Genomic DNA, 16,437 nt, shown 5'->3' on the forward strand with positions numbered 1-16,437 from the left:
AGGTCAATTAGGAGATAAAAAGTGATGCTTGGAATAGGTATTTGTATCAAAAAGTCCAGCATTATTTGGCAATTAAAATCCCCATGCATTAGATATCACACAGATCTGCACAACGTGTGATTTTTATTATTTATAGAACATCTCTTAGTGCTGCTGTCTTTAACCTTCCCTCTTTTTAAATACTTGACTAGTCAAGTGGCAAAGAAAGCACTCAACTTGGAAATAACCATTTACATTGAAAATAGATCTTCCAAACTGTAAAAGTGAACTTTTTTTTTTTTTAATTGTTTACTCTCCAGGAAGAATTTCATTTGAAAAGCAGTAATAAAATGTTGACTTCGCATTTAAAATCTACTCTCTTCCCATGGATGTAGCAGTTCTTTCTTGCAATTAGCTACCTTAAGTGTTTAAGCTATTGCTTATGGCCTGTTTAGAGAAGCATAAGGACAGATCAAAGCTACTGATATCATATTCATAGTCCTATATGTCTCATGTGAAGTTTGCATGTTATGAGAATTGCCACAAATGTACTTTAAAGTTGCCTCCGTTATTTTAAACCTAGTTTATGTCTTTCAGTCCTCCAACCTTTGCTGAGATTTCAGTCTTGTTACTAATAGCAAGGTAATGGTAAGGCTAGCTGAATTTTGTGTTTACATCTATTTTTCAATAGAAAATTTGATTTAGGGCTAAATATATTTTCACAAAAGTGTCAATTTGTTGTGGAAATTAAAAACAAACAAACCACAAACAACAAAATGAACAAACAAAAAAGAAAAGAACTGCCCAAAGATTTAGACCAAAATGTTCTTTTGAGTTGATAGCCAAGATTTTCAGATTTGGATAATTTTTAATTATTACTAGAGCTGCTCTTTGTTGTTTTTATGTTAGCAGTGCCTGGGGGTCCTAATTAAAACCAGGGATGTACTGTGCTAAAACTGTGACATGTACCAATGTGTAATGTTCCTTTCCTGATGAGTTTACAATGCAGTCACATTCTACAAAACTAGCTTTCCATCTTTTCTCCTCTCTTCTTCTGCAGCTTTATACCTCATAAAAATCAGTCATTTTAAAGCCTGTATGCCATGAATGTTGAACATGTCCTAGGCAGAGCTTAAAAAAAGCCAGACTTTAGTAAGTAGAATACAACATTTAATTTTGGTGAATTATCTTTACTCCTACTTCTACCTTACTCTTACTTTCTGTTTGAAGATAGAGACTTCCACAAGTGTTATTTGATAAGCAATCCAGCTATAATAAATTTGCAATGCCATCAATTCATTGCATTATCAAAAGGCCAATTGCTTAATGTACTTGAATTGGAACTTGCTGCAGGCATAGAAAAGAAGCAACTCACTCTGTGATGAATGGCACTTACAATTAAAATTGAATAGGCTTCTCTGGAAAGTTATATTGGCATTTGCTTTTTGCTTTAACTGCAGAATTGTTTCGTGACAAAAGAAGAGATTGAGAGGATAATAACAATTGGATTTGCTTTGCATAATATTGTCTTATCCTTGCTATAAATCTTTACCAATATCAGATTCACAGGACAAAAACCTCAGACTCCTCCAAGCTCATTTGTGAAAATACCAAGCTTTGAGATTCTGAAATGAGGCTGGAATAAAAAGGTGCTAAATAAGCTTCTCCATTTTTATAGTATTGCAACATTACATTCTTTTCTCTACCCACTCTGTTTAGGGATCTTGCACACAGAAGGTATAGTTGTAAGATGTATTGGAAAATGGATATAAATTGTTTCCAGAGTTTTTTTCACAGGTAGATAAAAAATGTCATTTTCTGGGAGGCAGGGTCATCTGGTGAATAAGGTATAGATCTAGGAGCCACAACACTTGGGTTTCACTGCTCTATCCTCATATCTCTTCTTGGTTCTTGGCAAGATCCTAAAGCTTAACAGTAACAGAACCCAAATATTTGCCACCTAAGTATTGATATATATATAAATGAACTGCCTTAATAATTAATTTGTATTGATTTGAGCAATAGAGCACATGCTGATAGGGACACTGTTTTAAGGCCCTACAGTTGAAAAACGTTGGTGACAGCACCTTTCACCTAGGAGCCTCAAAGAAACCCATAAATCTCATCTGACTGCACCCCAAAATCCTCTTTTTGGGGCACTAGCGGTAGAGTGTCATGGTGAAGTCAGGGAGACTGCTCTACAGAGAACCTCAGGAGTTTATCACATAAATGTAGTGAGTTAGTGAGTCTCAAGAATTCACAAGTCCTGATTACTAGTTAACTAGTTTAACTATTTAGCTCATGCTGTCAATCCAATTTTGTGGAGTTTATAAGAACCACCATAAAATCAGAGCAGAACTTATTTTTATGAACTGACAGGCTCATTCTGCCCACTGTGTGTGAATTCACATTGTTGCTTGTGAAATTCTTCTACAGAAAATCACAGGGCTTGCTAGTAGTAAAATTAACAAAGCCTCCACTCACAAAAAACGGGGAGATATTTTTTTCTATCTTAAAGCAAATGAAAAAGCCTTGCTTAAAACCAAACCAAAACCTCGTGAAATTTCTTATCCACCTTCATTTTTATTGATAAAATACTCATTATTGCTTGTTGTGTAACAAGAAGTCAAACCAGTAATATTATTAATAATTTCAGTTAGTTGCTGTGCTCAAGACCTAAATGTCTTAGCCATTCACTGAAACTGGCTTCTGTTTTTATATTAAAACTATATGTACTGCTAATCTAGCTAAAGTCCTGATGCAGCTTCTATCAGGATTTTCTTATAGTCCTCAATTGTAACATGTCCAAATTACCATCTTTGTTGAACTTCTGAACTTTTCTATTGAAAACAAAATCCCCAAAACCTACCAAAGGGAGTTATATTTGCTTTTTTACATCTGCCTTAATTTTGGAATAGAAAAATATTGTTGATTTTGGGTTAGGTTTTTTTGTGTTTGTTTTTTTAAATTATTTTTAAATTATTATTATTTTTAGTGTGTGTGTGTGGTTTTTGGTGGGGTTTTTTTGATTGTTTGTTTTGATTTTTGTTTGTATGGTTTTTTTCCCATTCAAACAGGTATGTTCTTGATAGTACTTAAAATAAAGGAGGCCTTGTTGACCCTCTGGAGCCTGAGAATTCTTCTGCCTCCTAGCTCTGGGTCTGCACCTCAGCTAAGTCCTGTTTCATGTAAAGATAAGACATGCCATCCTTCCCCTCATGCCTGGGATTCCTTGCAAAAGGCACTCTAGTGCAGGCCAAGAGGTATATCCTAGCCAGTGTGGTGTGTGTCAGTCTGGCAGAATGGGACAACTCATAATTCTTCTAGTCTGAATTTCTCCTGCTGATTAGACCCACATAGTCTGCATTATTTCTTTACATCCTGCTTTTGATTTTTGGGGTCTGGACTGTTGCACACATTGGGAAACAAAGATCAGCGAAAAGGTACTGACACAGGGCAGTGGTAGCACCATCATTCAATCCACTCCTTCTAATACTAGCTGTCACATGTACCACAAGAAAAGCACAGAGATAGGAACATTTCTGTAGCTTTTCAGTCATTCAGTTTAACTTCCATTTATGGATGGTGTTTGGTGTGCTTACATGTGTACATAGGCAATGTCTCCTTTCTGATGTTGGAGAAATAACTCCTGTAAGATTTGTAGTGAGTATGTGTGATGAGAGCGTGTTCACTGCAGCTCAGAGCCCTTATTAATAACTGTTTGTGAGCAGTTTATGATTTGTTTAGAGTCAGTGGTTATGTGAAGTAATTCTTGAAGTGTATATGCATAAAACTCTTTGTGAGGTAAGCATTCATATGTTGTTTAATACATACATTTGGTTTAATCATCGATTATAAACTCACGCATCTCGTTGGAGCTTTCAAAATAATTGGGTTTGTCCCAAAGCCCCGGCACCTTCAGTGATGTGGTTATGAGAGAAATCCCTGAGAAACTCAAAGATTTTAGCACCTACTTGTGAAAACAAAACAAAACAAAACAAAAAACCAAACCCAAACCCAAAAAAACCCCAACAACTACAAACCCTAAGAAAATATAATACAAGTCTCAAAAAGCTTCAAACTGAAAACAAAGATTTGAAAAAGAAATGAGAATTCTAGTGATTAAAAGCAGTGAGTGGTGTTGTAGAACAGAGTCATGGTTTTTGAAGGGTGGAAAGGCTTCCAGACAGTTGGTCTCATTTGTATCCTGACTATGTATGGATGGAAAGGGCTCTAGGCATGGTTATCATGGAGGTTCCTGGCTGCAGGTTTAGAAAAGCCTGTGTCAGAGAGGGGCAAGGGGCAGGCTGTCTGCTCCCTTGTGTCTCACATTTCCATTGGAGGGTCTCTGAGCTGAGATGACTGCTTCGTCCTGAAGAGGTGCTAGTCTTTGGTGCTCCTTTCCTCCTCCTATGTCTCTCAAGCTGCCTGGCTTGTGTTACTGGTCTTCTCTGCATCTCTACAGAGAATTATGTCATCTCTGGAAAAAGGAGAAAATTTTTACCCTTCATCACCTTTGACAGGATGAGCAGAGCAGTCCTTTAAGAATACAGTGTGAGTTTGGTGGCTACTTGTTTCACTGCAAGAATTTGGGAGCAGTGGGTCCAGATGTAAAAAGTTCATCTCACTTTTGGTTTGGATATGGTTGCCTTACAAATTCAAATTTCCACCTCTATTAATGAAAGCTTTCCCTCCCACAAACCCTGGGCAGCAGGCTTGAAGGTGAACAGAAATGAAAGTATATATTAAGAGCAGCTACAAACAACCTTCATGGTTAATTTAAGAGCCCAGTCCTCAAGGAGTGACACAGTAACTTCGGCTGTGACCTTCCTTGTTGCTGCTGGCTATTGCACAGAGCATTTCTAGAATTAATCTGGTGCTTTGAATCAACGAGGCTAACGTGGTAGACCTGCTCTAATCAGTGGAGGAAAAATTGCACTCATTTGCAAGCTCGTGTGTAGGCTTTTTCTTTTTTAATAATATGTTCTGAAACATGTCTCGTCTTACCTCCTTCCCTAGCAGAAGAAGAAAGCTTGAGGATTTTTCCTGCTAGGACCACTCAGCAGGCCCTAAATACAGAAGAGCTTATTACTGTTCATTATGCCCAGTGCTAGTGGTGTCATTTAAGTCAGGAAAACCGCTATGTGTTCAGTGGTTACACAGCATTTAACCTACATAAGCACCAGCAGGACTGTGACAGGTAATCATAGAGTTATACCTGGGTTGTCTTTACTTCATTCCTCAAGTATTACTGCACAGTTTGCTCACAGAACAGAACAGTGTGCACAGCTGTGTGTGTGAATGTAATCATGGCACATTTGCACATCAACTGCATCTTGACTGCAGAACGGCTATGAGCTAAGTGTGCCATCATTTTTCCTCTGTTTATTTGGCACACGTGGTTTGCCTGGGCAAAAGAGAAAAGCAAAATGTGGCTTGGCATTTTCCTGCAGTCCTGCTTTTAGGTGTTTAGTCCTCAGATACAGTATAGGGCTTTTCCCCCTCCAGCACAGACCAGGTCTTGAAGAAAGATCAGGAGTGAAAAAATGAATGGTTATTTTCTAAGACTTATGAAGGGCTTTTGGGAAACCATCAAAACAACCTCCTCCATGTGAACTGAACCAGATTTAAGTTGGCAGAAACCAAATGACAATCCATAATTTACTCCACTCCCTCACCTATCCATTCCTCCGCACTTAGAAAAACCTTAATCAAAATATTTGAATGTAGTTGACAGAGCTGAAAGTGAGTAGCTTCAGTCAAACAAGAACAAACTAGTGTGATGTTCCAGATCCTTTGCTGCTACAAATGGACAAGGTATCTCAGTAAACCTCAGTGGAGTTTGGCTATTTTACATCGGCTGAGAATTTAGTCTCAGATGTTTTACATTGTACTAATTATGCATTATGCACTGCCTGATGGCTATTCCAGCTTTTTGGTGGAAAAAGGTTTTAGAGTTTTTGATTTGAGAGTGCAAAACACTGCAGATAAAAATACCACTGTAAACTCAGTCACCAATTGCTAGGAAAAGGAAATTATCAGGAATAGCTGAAAACCACCCGGAGACTTGAAATATTGGAAGGAATAACCTCTATCAGGGGAGTTTACATTTAGTGGCTGAACTGTGTGTTCTGGTAAGATGCATGATGAACCCTCCTGGCCACATCTCTAACTTGTGAACCCAGTGTCAAGGTTCAGCAATTAAATGAGTGACAATAATGCTCTCTGTCCCCTCCTTCTCCAACCCAGGAAGGGAAAGGGGAGAGAGATTAAAGAGAGAGGCTTCCAAGTTGAAAACTAGACAACTTTAATTAACTACTAATGATAAAAGAAAAAAATGTACAACTATATACAAATATGTGCAGGAATGTGCAAAACCCCTCTTGCCTGCCCTCACCCCCAGCAACTCCCACTGCAATCTTCTGAGCTGTGAGCAGTTCCAAAATGTCCTGCACTGCTTCCAGAGACAGCAGCAGAACAAAACAGGAGCTTTTTTTCACTCCGTAAATATCAACATGAGTTAATCTCCTGGTTTTAATCACTTAAATTGAAAAAAAAATGTACGGAATGGTTACAATATATCTGATGCCCAGAAGCTGTGATGGCAAAGTTTTAAATTCATAGCTGTGTAGCTGCTTGGCTTTTTTCTACCTTGTGCCATTTGTTTATTATTTTGTAGTTACACTTTTATTCTAGCTATCCATTTCAGATGGCAAATGTTGAGTCAAGGGAACATGTTTGTGATTTATTTCATGGATAAAAAATGATGATAATACAATAAAAATCAGATTTATCGAGGTCATAGCAGGATACCTTTTCAGTTAAGGCAAAAATCAAGCATGCTCACTGACAGAAGTATTGTCTTTTAATTTTTCCCTCAAAATATGTAATCATTAAAATTAGACAACAGAAAAATCTTATGGGAGCCTTAAAACAATATCTCCTAAATAAAGAAGAAGAAGAAAATCAGTTCCATTTTCCGTAAAAATGTTCAGCAAAAAGCCATCAAGTTTCTCAGGGATCATCTGTCCTACTGTTTCTGCTGGGAAATGTCTTCAGTTATGGGTGTCAAAATAGAGACATAACCTGTTCTGCTGGGTATGCTCTGAAGGCACAATAATAGTGTGTAAGTGTGTGACAGATGCATGATTCTTTTTCACCATCCTTTAAAATGTGATGTGTGCTTTTTTAGTGGACATGTATGGTTTATTTTCATCCTCACTTTCTATCCAAACACATAAAACATTTGGTCTGAAAATTTCCCATATTCATGACATATTTTTCCTTGGGCAGCAGGTAATATCTGGTGAATAACAAATGGATGGCATCATGACAAAGCAGGCAGGCAGCTTTTTTTTTTTTTGTATGAAGCTATTCTTTTTTATCTTTCTTTCCACTGACATAAATATGCATGTGCCGAACTAATGCAGGCTCAGTCTACCCAAGTTGGGGGTTAGGAGCACTGCTGTCTGCAGATATGTGTTCCTGGACAGAACAACTTTCTCTCTCAAGGGATTCTTTTTAACAGTGAAGCAATGAAGGTTTTGGCTTGTCACTGGGTGGAGATGAGGGTTCCTCTGGCCAAAAATGGTCAACATGCAGGGAATGTAATTTGTCTGGTCCCAAATACTGTAGGAGTGAATGTTTTTTTCTTGTATAAAATCCATCTCTTTCAAAGAGGTGACTCAAAACTCTTGTCTAATTTGTAGTTATCAAAGTCCTGCTCCTGAATGCAGCTGCAAAAAGCCATGTACTGAGCAGAGGGAGTCCTTTCATCAGGTAAGAGCAAGGGAAAGCTAGCTGGGGAGGGGTGGATGTCCTCAGAGAGAGGCAGAGCTCCTCTGGCCCCCGATGGCTGAAGGAGAGCCCACACAAGAAAAGGAGCTGAATTCCGGAATCAAGAAAGGCTGAACTCTGGAATCTCTCAGCAAATTCTAGAAAATGTCTTTCTATATAGAGATTTAAAGGAAGTGTGGGAAAGGTCTGGAGGAAGGCAGATGTGTTGGTTTTGACTCTCATGGGCTTTAGGAAGATATCTGGCAGCACAGGGAAGATAAAGTGATATCCTGAAAATCAGAAGGCTCATCAGGAGACCCCAGGCCTTTCTGACTTCTGTGCCAGCACCCCACGTCTCAACTGTGCACGTGCCAGTAAGTGCATGGTATAACATATAAATAGACATATGGCTCTGCAGAGCTGGCATGGACCGGGAGTGTCATGCAGAGCAGACGTCACTGAGAAGGTTAGGACTGCAGCCCACCATTCCCTCCTTGGCGTCACCTTTTGTTCCCAGAATCCTCCCATCATGTCTGACAGCGGTGTGCCCTTCTGACAGATGGGTTTAGATGCATGCAGCTTGGAAACCTAGCTGAGCATCAATCTTGTTAACTCCAGGGTAGCCCTGCTGACTGGGACAGGGTGGAAAAGTTGCTCTTGTGTGAGGGTCTTTTTTGCCTACAATCTACCTAAAAGGTTGTAATCTCTTTGCCTCTTCACTTCCTGGTCTTATTATTGAGCTTGAGCTAGTTGGCTGTTGTTCATGTGCCTTAACCATGGTTAACTGAAGACGTTGCAGCCAAAGAAATAACTACAACAGGGCTTAAAACCAGCAGCAGCACTGCAAATATGCTAGGTGCTTTCCAGTGCAGATCCTGCCCTAGAGACCCAAGGAGATGAGGGAAAGGGACTGCCTAGGATCAGAGTCATGGCAGGCTTATGTCACTTTACATACACAATTTTCCTACCATAATTCAATCCTCTATCTTTCTCAGTTTTGCTCCCAGAAAAGAATGCATATTCATTATTCATGCAATGAATTAACAATACTGATAAGCAGAAGGCTTAATAGATAATGCTTTCTGGAGTTGTAAAAATAATGCTCCCTGAGAAAAAAAAAAGATGATAGTTTTGAAAATGAGCTTAGTCCTTCTGCGTTCTGAATCATGACACAAAGTCATGCTGTTGCTCTGTCTCCCTTGTCTGTATTGTTTTGAGAAAAAAAAAGAGGTTGTTGAAGGGCTTCTGAATATGCTTAGCATGTATTCTGCATTACACATTCAAACGGCATATACCTTCTGTAGCAGGACTGAATCCATGTTATTTCCTCTTTTCTCTTTATTTTCTCTTAAGTCCTGGAACATGATGTAGCAAAAGAAACATTTTTTTGGACAAGTTGTTTATAAATGGTACGGTACAGTATATCCTGCAAATTAACATGTGTTTACTTTAGGTGGGTTGTTTATATAATGCTTTGTCAACACTGTGTCACATTCTTCTGTGCTGTATTCAGACTAGATGATTTTACACTAGTCCCAATGTATTTCACTGCAGCAAATGTTTCTCTCAAATTTATTTCTTATTATTTTCTGAGCAACAAATACTCTCTGGGAGGTTTCACTGCAGCATATAACACCAACAGCTCAACAATGCTTTCCCTGAGTTACATTTATATTGCATTTCTTATATCCTCCTTTCTCCCAATCAAACTGTATTTTTACTCCAGATCTGTTTCTCCACCTTTGCCGGCTGTGTTGCTGTTGCTCACCTCTTCTTAACTATCCGTATCAAATAGTTCAGTCTAACAAAGGCTGCAAAAGATTAAAGGGTTCCTACTGAATAAATGTTGTGCAGCTGTGGACATTTCAGGCCCAGAAGAGTCCTAAGGCTTCCTATTTAGACAAATGGTATTCTGAAAGCAAGCACTGCTACTCTTTGCCAACACCCAGTTCTGGGAGGTAACAAATAGCACTTTGATGCTGTGGGGATCAGCCTTTATGGTGCCATATGCCAGCCAATTATTTCACTCTCCTTAGGCACAGAACTAGTGTTTTCCACATGCCCAGATCATGCAATTAATGTGAAATGGGATTGCAGTGTAGCAAAGAAGAGTCGGAGAGTGGACCTAGCTTGTCCAGCCACCTTTCAGTTTGCCAAGAAAAAGCAGCTATGCTGCTGGTAGCTACAAAAACCAGAAGTGGAAGCTCTAAACTCTGTGTTGGTCTATGTGTCCCAGAATAATAGAAAAATTTAGGTTGAAAGGGACATCTGCAAGCCGTGTGTTCCAAGCTCCTGCTGTACCACCTGGTCCCCCAAACTTGATGTAATCCACAAACCTAGAGAGGATACATTGCACCTAGTAATCCAAGTCACTGATAATGATCTTCAGTATCATCCTCACCACCACAGTCTCAGTGTCTTGGGATAGCCATGCCTATGCATAATTCAGAGTGAGCGAGTTCATAGCATGTTTTGGGAGAAGTGCATGGTTGCAGCTGGACTTTCACAAGTACCCAGATTTAAAGGTAGTTCAGGTAGGTCTGCAGCAGGATGAGCACAGCCAGAGGGAGTTGAAGGTTGACGCACAGCAACTAGAAAAACATGATGCTTTCCTGAGACATGCTGCAATTTTTCCAAGCAATCCCCACTTGTGCTTTTTACCTCCTTCTGAGCCTCTTTTTCTTCATTTCCCCTTGGATACTACCTGGTTTTAAGGCGATCAAGTTATTTGCATGTATATTTATAGGAGGAGAGAGAAGATCGAGATGAAGTCTGGGGATTTCTGGCTGCTGTCCGTGTTACAGGAGAGGAATCCAGGTTAGGTGAAAGATGTAGCTAAATGACTGAGGTGCAAGAATTGGTGTGGGATGCAATCTGTGTAATATGATATCTGTCAGGGGACCCTAAGTCTTACCTAAGGGAACCCAGTGGACTCAGCCTTATGATCGCAGTTTTCTGCTGAAACAAGATTCTTACAGAAAAAGTTGCTGAAAATGTTTTGATCTTTGCTTTCCTTCATGGTTATTGAGGAACCTTTTCTGTGATTCATTTAAAGTTTACAGCAGAATTTAGCCTGAGATGAAATAAAAATCTGAAGCTATTATGAAATGTTTGGTGAATTATGAAGGACAGGCAAGTCTTTCTGGTCTCTGACTAAAGTCAGTGGCGGGAGAGACAGAGTAGGCTTTGAAGAGCTACATTAAGTTTCTCCTCATGCCCGGAATTGCTCTTCTTCCCCCCTGTTATGGATGATTATGCTCATTATGCCAAAACTAGCCTTTGTGAGTCCACCTTCAGATTTCATAATGGACAATTACCAGAGCTCTGTTATCTGACCGCCTGGGTTGCCTCAAGAGAAGGCACAGGCACCTTTTTCCTCCAAATGGATCTCCTCTTTATCAGGCCATGTTGATTTTTGCTTTTCTCTGAGCTGTTTGTCTGTTACTTAAATGTTTGATAATTGAAGGCTGTTGTGTATAAATGAGCAGTTGTATTATGATTATTTGTTGCGCAAATCCCAATTTATTCCCACATTCCCAAAGAACATCTTAATTTCCTGTTACTCTTCCGCATCTGTTGCTCATTAGAATGTTTTCTAGTCAGATGTTTTGGTTCTTGGAAACGTGCACCCTGAGCACATCTATCTCTGTGCATAGAGAGGGTGCACAAATGAAATCCTCTTGTTTTTTTGAAGACATAGTATGTCAAGTTGGGTGTTTCTGTGAGCATTTCTAACACCAAGTATCTACTGACCTTTCTTACCATCTCTTTCAATGGTAGCTGTCAGACACAGCATCATTTTAATGGGGCCAACCCAAGTATCTTCTCTGTGATGTTTTGAAAGAAGCCTTTTCTGAGAGTAGTGATATTTTAGAAGTGGCTTGACAGAGGTGCTTTTTCCAGAGATTTGCTTGTGCAAGTAAACTCAGTGCTGTCAATAGATGTAGCTGTCTGAGATAGCTTTGGGCTGTGGAGCTGCTACTATTCTAACAATTGCAAGCAAAAATGAGGCTTCACTAGAAGCTGGAGCTTACATGTTTGGTCCCATAGTGTTTCTTGGGAGGTTAGACGCAACCCTGTCACCAGGAAAGTCTTACTCTCCTCCCCCTTGCATAGTTGATTCTCTCCATTTATGTATCTCTAGGGAATGGTTATTATTTAAATACTCCTCTTTTTGCTTTTCTAATTGTGCCTTACTAGGAAAATAGCACTCATTAGTGCTTGTTCACATGTTGTAAGGATTGGACTTCAGGCCATAATGACAGAATTACTCCTCAGCTTCAACAGAGATGTCAAACCAGTATTTTTCTCACCATTACACAGTGAGAAGCTTTTGAAGGCTGGTCTTGTCAAGCTGTGAGAGCGATTTAAAAACTAACAGGAATGTAAATGATATGAAACATTTCTCATTTGTCCTGTGCAGGAAGAGCCAGCATGTGTTCATACGTGCTGTGGACCTGTTTTCAAATCTCTTATTCCATCGCCTGGTATCTATAATTATTATTTCTTTCTGAGCAATGAGAATATTTAAGTCTGAATTACAGACTTTCATATCTTTAGTAAACAATTTGGTCAGGATGTGCTACACATACAGGGAAGACCACCAAATGTCACAGACTCTAACCTAACAACAAATACAAAGCAGAAGTAAACAAAGTATTCATAATATGACTTTCTAATGAGATTATGTGAATCACAGCAAAGCTAGCTCTTCTTCACATTAATTCCACAACCCCACCCCTCCTTATTGCTCAGAATTCAGCTCTCTCATCTTCTGCTGGTGACACATTTGCAGTCCTTTCTTTCTGGTTAAAGTTGTGTAAATGATTGGGTTATTTTTTTTGTTTTGCTCTTTAAATTCCTTTGCAGAAGAGAAGTATTTTGCAGGAAAATTATTTATGGTGCCAAATGAAATGTTTTGCTTAGCTGAAAAGCAAAGATGCTGCTTCTGAACCTGTTTTGCTCTTCCAAAAATACAGTGGACTTTTTTTTTTTTTAATTGATATGAAAATGTTTTGCTTTAGAAAAGAGATGGTTTTGGCTTGTCAGAAATTTTTGGCTATATTTTACATATTTTAAATTAATCAGAATTTCACATCAGTTTTCTTGCTTTGGAGCAGCAATTAAGTATCTTGGTCCATCCTTTTACTCTTTTGTAGCCATGAAATGAAAAGTCTGACAGATGTGAGAGGTCTCCTCTTTCTCACCTACAGGTTGAGGAGAGATGTGTGGCTCTGGTGTAAGGCTCCTCACACTGCACCATCGCCAATTGTGGGCTGAGCTCAGGTGGGCAGTCGTCCCTAGCAGGGAGAAGGCATTCAGCTCCATCCTGGACCAGCCTGCACTTCACTGCACCTATCTTCTTGTTTGGTGATATTTTGTAAGGCGAGCTCCTGCCCTCTAGAGTCTGGGCTGAGATCCTTGGATCTGTGTCACTTGAAGGTGAATAAGGAAAACATTATCCAGTGAAGCACCCAGTCTTCTTGGCAAGCTAAGAATTGTTTCTGCAAGCTGTTAAGAGAAAATTCCCACTGGAGTAATTACATCTGCCACACCTGGGTTTGCTCACACACCCTAATATTTTTCCGTATCGAGGCATGCAATTCTCCAAAGCGTTTTTCTGCTTTTAATATTTCCCATTATTTTGTTTAGCTTCCTTCTTTTTGTGTTGCTTGGCAGTCCTTCTAACTAGACCCATTTTAATATAGTGGTGTATTTAAATGAGAAATCAGATTTATAGATCTTTCTAATGTTACAGCAACCTCTCATTTCAACTCTTAGTCAGGAATCGATTCAATGACCTCTTTCTTTTTTATTAACCGAGCTATAATCTAGCTTCTTCCATCTCTTTAGTCATAAATGTTGCTGTTCAGAACTAAATGGAGAAATTTCTTCTTTTTCCATCTTGTGTTAGCTCTCTAATAGTTTCTGGGCATTTATTACTTCCATATTCTGTTTTCTAATTTAATAACTTTGCTTCCTAATTTTCTATGATGCGCTCCCTCTTTTTAATTAAGCTGAGTAAATTACACAGTGCTCTGTAAGGACTATTCATAATAAGTGCTTATAATCGGGAAAGGGACTCTCTGAAATGACATAAAAGTTTGTCCTTATTTGTTCCTTATCAGTGTCTCCCTGCCAAAAGTATTCCATGTGTAAACTGAAAGATTTTCTGTAAAACAAACTGTGTTGTTTTGGCCTTCTATTGTCTGTCCTTCTATCCCCAGAATAAGCTAGTGCAAAGGCTTAGCTGTTGAGATTTCAGGCATACAAATATACAGGATAGTTTGTCATTGGGCAAAACTTTTCCTGTACCATTAGGGACCAGTTAAAACTTACAGTTTTGTAATTGAACAAGAGGAAAAATGGTGGATTAATGAAAAGTCAGCAAATAACTAACAGGCTTTGAAGAGTAAGCATGCTCTTACATCCATCCACAGTCAAGTGAACACTTAGGTATGTAGATAACTGAGGTGCAACAACAAAAGAAGAGAGCGAGAGAAACATTGACTGTAACACCTGGCTGAATTATTGTCTGGAGTTGACCCAGCTGCCTTAGAATGGTGAGGAGGGTCACAGAAAGATGGTTGGTGAGTGCCAAACCTAGGGACTGTCTGGAGCGTTAGATGGGGAGCTGGGAACATTTCAGCCCCTGTTGCCACGGCTGAATGTTTTGCCATGATAACTCCTGATCTAAAGCAGATGCCTGTGCTCATGGCAGAGGTGAGGCTTCTCCCAGGATGCCCAAATTGGGAGACACTGTTGTGCACAATGCATGAGCCTGAAAGCTGGGGTGGGGGCAGATAAGAATGTAGTAAGAAAAATGCCAGCAGCACGTCATGTTTTCTCAGCATGCTTGTCTGGCTTTTGAGGACATTCAGCCTACCCATAAGGCTTTGATGGGGGTTCCCTTATGTGACAAAATGTCTTGCTCTCATTCTGATGAAAAGTACCACCCCAGATCCATGATAGGTATACTCAGTCACTGGTTATTCTGCCATGCCTACCTGATATAAATACAACTGTCTTCTCAGAAACACATTGTTACCAAAATGAGAAAGGTGGTAGCTATTACTTCAAATCTGTTTTATTTACCACTTCAAAATGCAGTTAGTTAAAATGGCACATACTTGATGCTAGAAAATTCTCAAATATTTATATATCTGATGAAACTCTGGAGAGAGTAAGTGCAGAAATGAAGTGTGTCCCACTTCAAGTCTTCCAAGATCTTTTCCAGTAAAAGATATCTGTCAAGGCTAGGAGTGGAAGAGAAGATGAGTTAACCTCAGTATGTTTAATTTGCTAAAGATCTAACATAAATATAAAAGTAAAAAATACCATTGCTTGTATTTCTATCAAATTGTACTGAATTCCTGCCACAAAATACCTGTTGGCTTTGCATATCTTCATAAGGAGTTATCTCAGTTTTGCTATTCCCTTTGTGACTGTCATTTGTTATTTTACTTTATTGTACTGTCTGATGAAGTGTTTATGGAGTCTCTTCTTTGGAAAAGATCAGAAGCAGAATCATGACACTTCTGTTGAAGTCTGCTTCCTCAAGTATCATGCTAAAAAAGGAACAGGCTTTCTTTAGATAGCTGAGCAATGTGGGAGAGCTGAAAGATGTTAATAATGAATGTACTGGAATGCAGACCAGTGCACGTCATCCAGTAAAGACTTGCCATGCTCTGTGGGTGCTCCTGTGGCTTCTGGAAGCGCCTGTAACTCCACCAAACCTCTCTTGGTTCCTCACAGATCTGTCTGTACCTCATGAATATGCGATCCCTTTGTGTAGAGGTGTGTTGTGCTGCCAAACTCTCTGCAAGGAATGATGGTTCTGTCTTGCTGTTCACATTAATTTTTCTCACTGGGAGCACTCTGGTTTCTAGGAATTATGTTAGTGGTGTAATAAAACCCAGGAGATTACTAGAACTGGAATCAGGAACTACCAGTTTGAAGGCAAATGTTTGGTACCAGACTTCTGACAGTTCTGCAGAAGGGGCTGGACAGGCAACCACATAACCTTCCCAGGGGATGGCAGAAGCTCTGCTTGGTTAGCATAAAAAAGCTTGCCTCCACTCACCTTTTGTTTGTGTAGTATCCTCTTGCTTTATATCTTTTCAGCACATATAAGACTGAGGTAGGTTTTAAAACCATTTATTTTTGCTTATCCACTATATACAAAGGAACTGGGAAACCCACTACTTTTGAACTATAATTTACTGTATAATTCTAAAAAAAATATACAAATATTTTTTGATTTCTTCTGGTTCAGTAATTATTCTAGCTATCTTCAGGAATATATAGAGATAAAAAGAGAAGGAAGTCTTATACAATTTTTTAATGATACATCTGCCATTTATAATTTTATGTTAATCCATTATATCCCTTAACTGTATTTAAAATGTTCAGTATTTTGTAAAATATGAAGCTTGGTATCTAGATCAATAGTCTTGTCTGTTTTATAAAGTAACCAAACTGACTTATTAAAATCAAAGTAGGTATTGGTCTTATTTTATCTTACCAGTTTTTTAAGTTCACTGAAAGAATACTAGGCTAGAGTGGAACAGGAGAGAGATGACAAGACAGCAGTTAAAAAGGAAGATAAGGAATGGAAAGGAAAGGAGGTGAGAAGCTCTGAGTGAGGCGGTCAGGGTTAGTGGAAACATTTCCTGTAATTTC

General features: G+C 39.1%; 1 protein-coding gene across 7 annotated transcripts in view; it reads left to right on the forward strand.

The window, feature by feature from the left end:
• PDE1C (phosphodiesterase 1C) overlaps window positions 1–16,437 on the forward strand; it is a 303,096-nt gene that overhangs the window by 149,209 nt on the left and 137,450 nt on the right. The window contains exon 1 of one of the 7 annotated variants that reach the window (XM_051610098.1): window positions 7,725–7,758. The exons of the other annotated variants lie outside the window; for them this stretch is intronic. The gene's annotated coding sequence lies outside the window, so the exon portion shown is untranslated. Of the gene's footprint in view, window positions 1–7,724; window positions 7,759–16,437 lie in introns of those variants that run through there. 7 annotated transcript variants of the gene reach the window in all.

This window comes from Apus apus, chromosome 2 (assembly GCF_020740795.1).
Source record: "Apus apus isolate bApuApu2 chromosome 2, bApuApu2.pri.cur, whole genome shotgun sequence".
In the NCBI taxonomy this organism is placed as follows: domain Eukaryota; kingdom Metazoa; phylum Chordata; class Aves; order Apodiformes; family Apodidae; genus Apus; species Apus apus.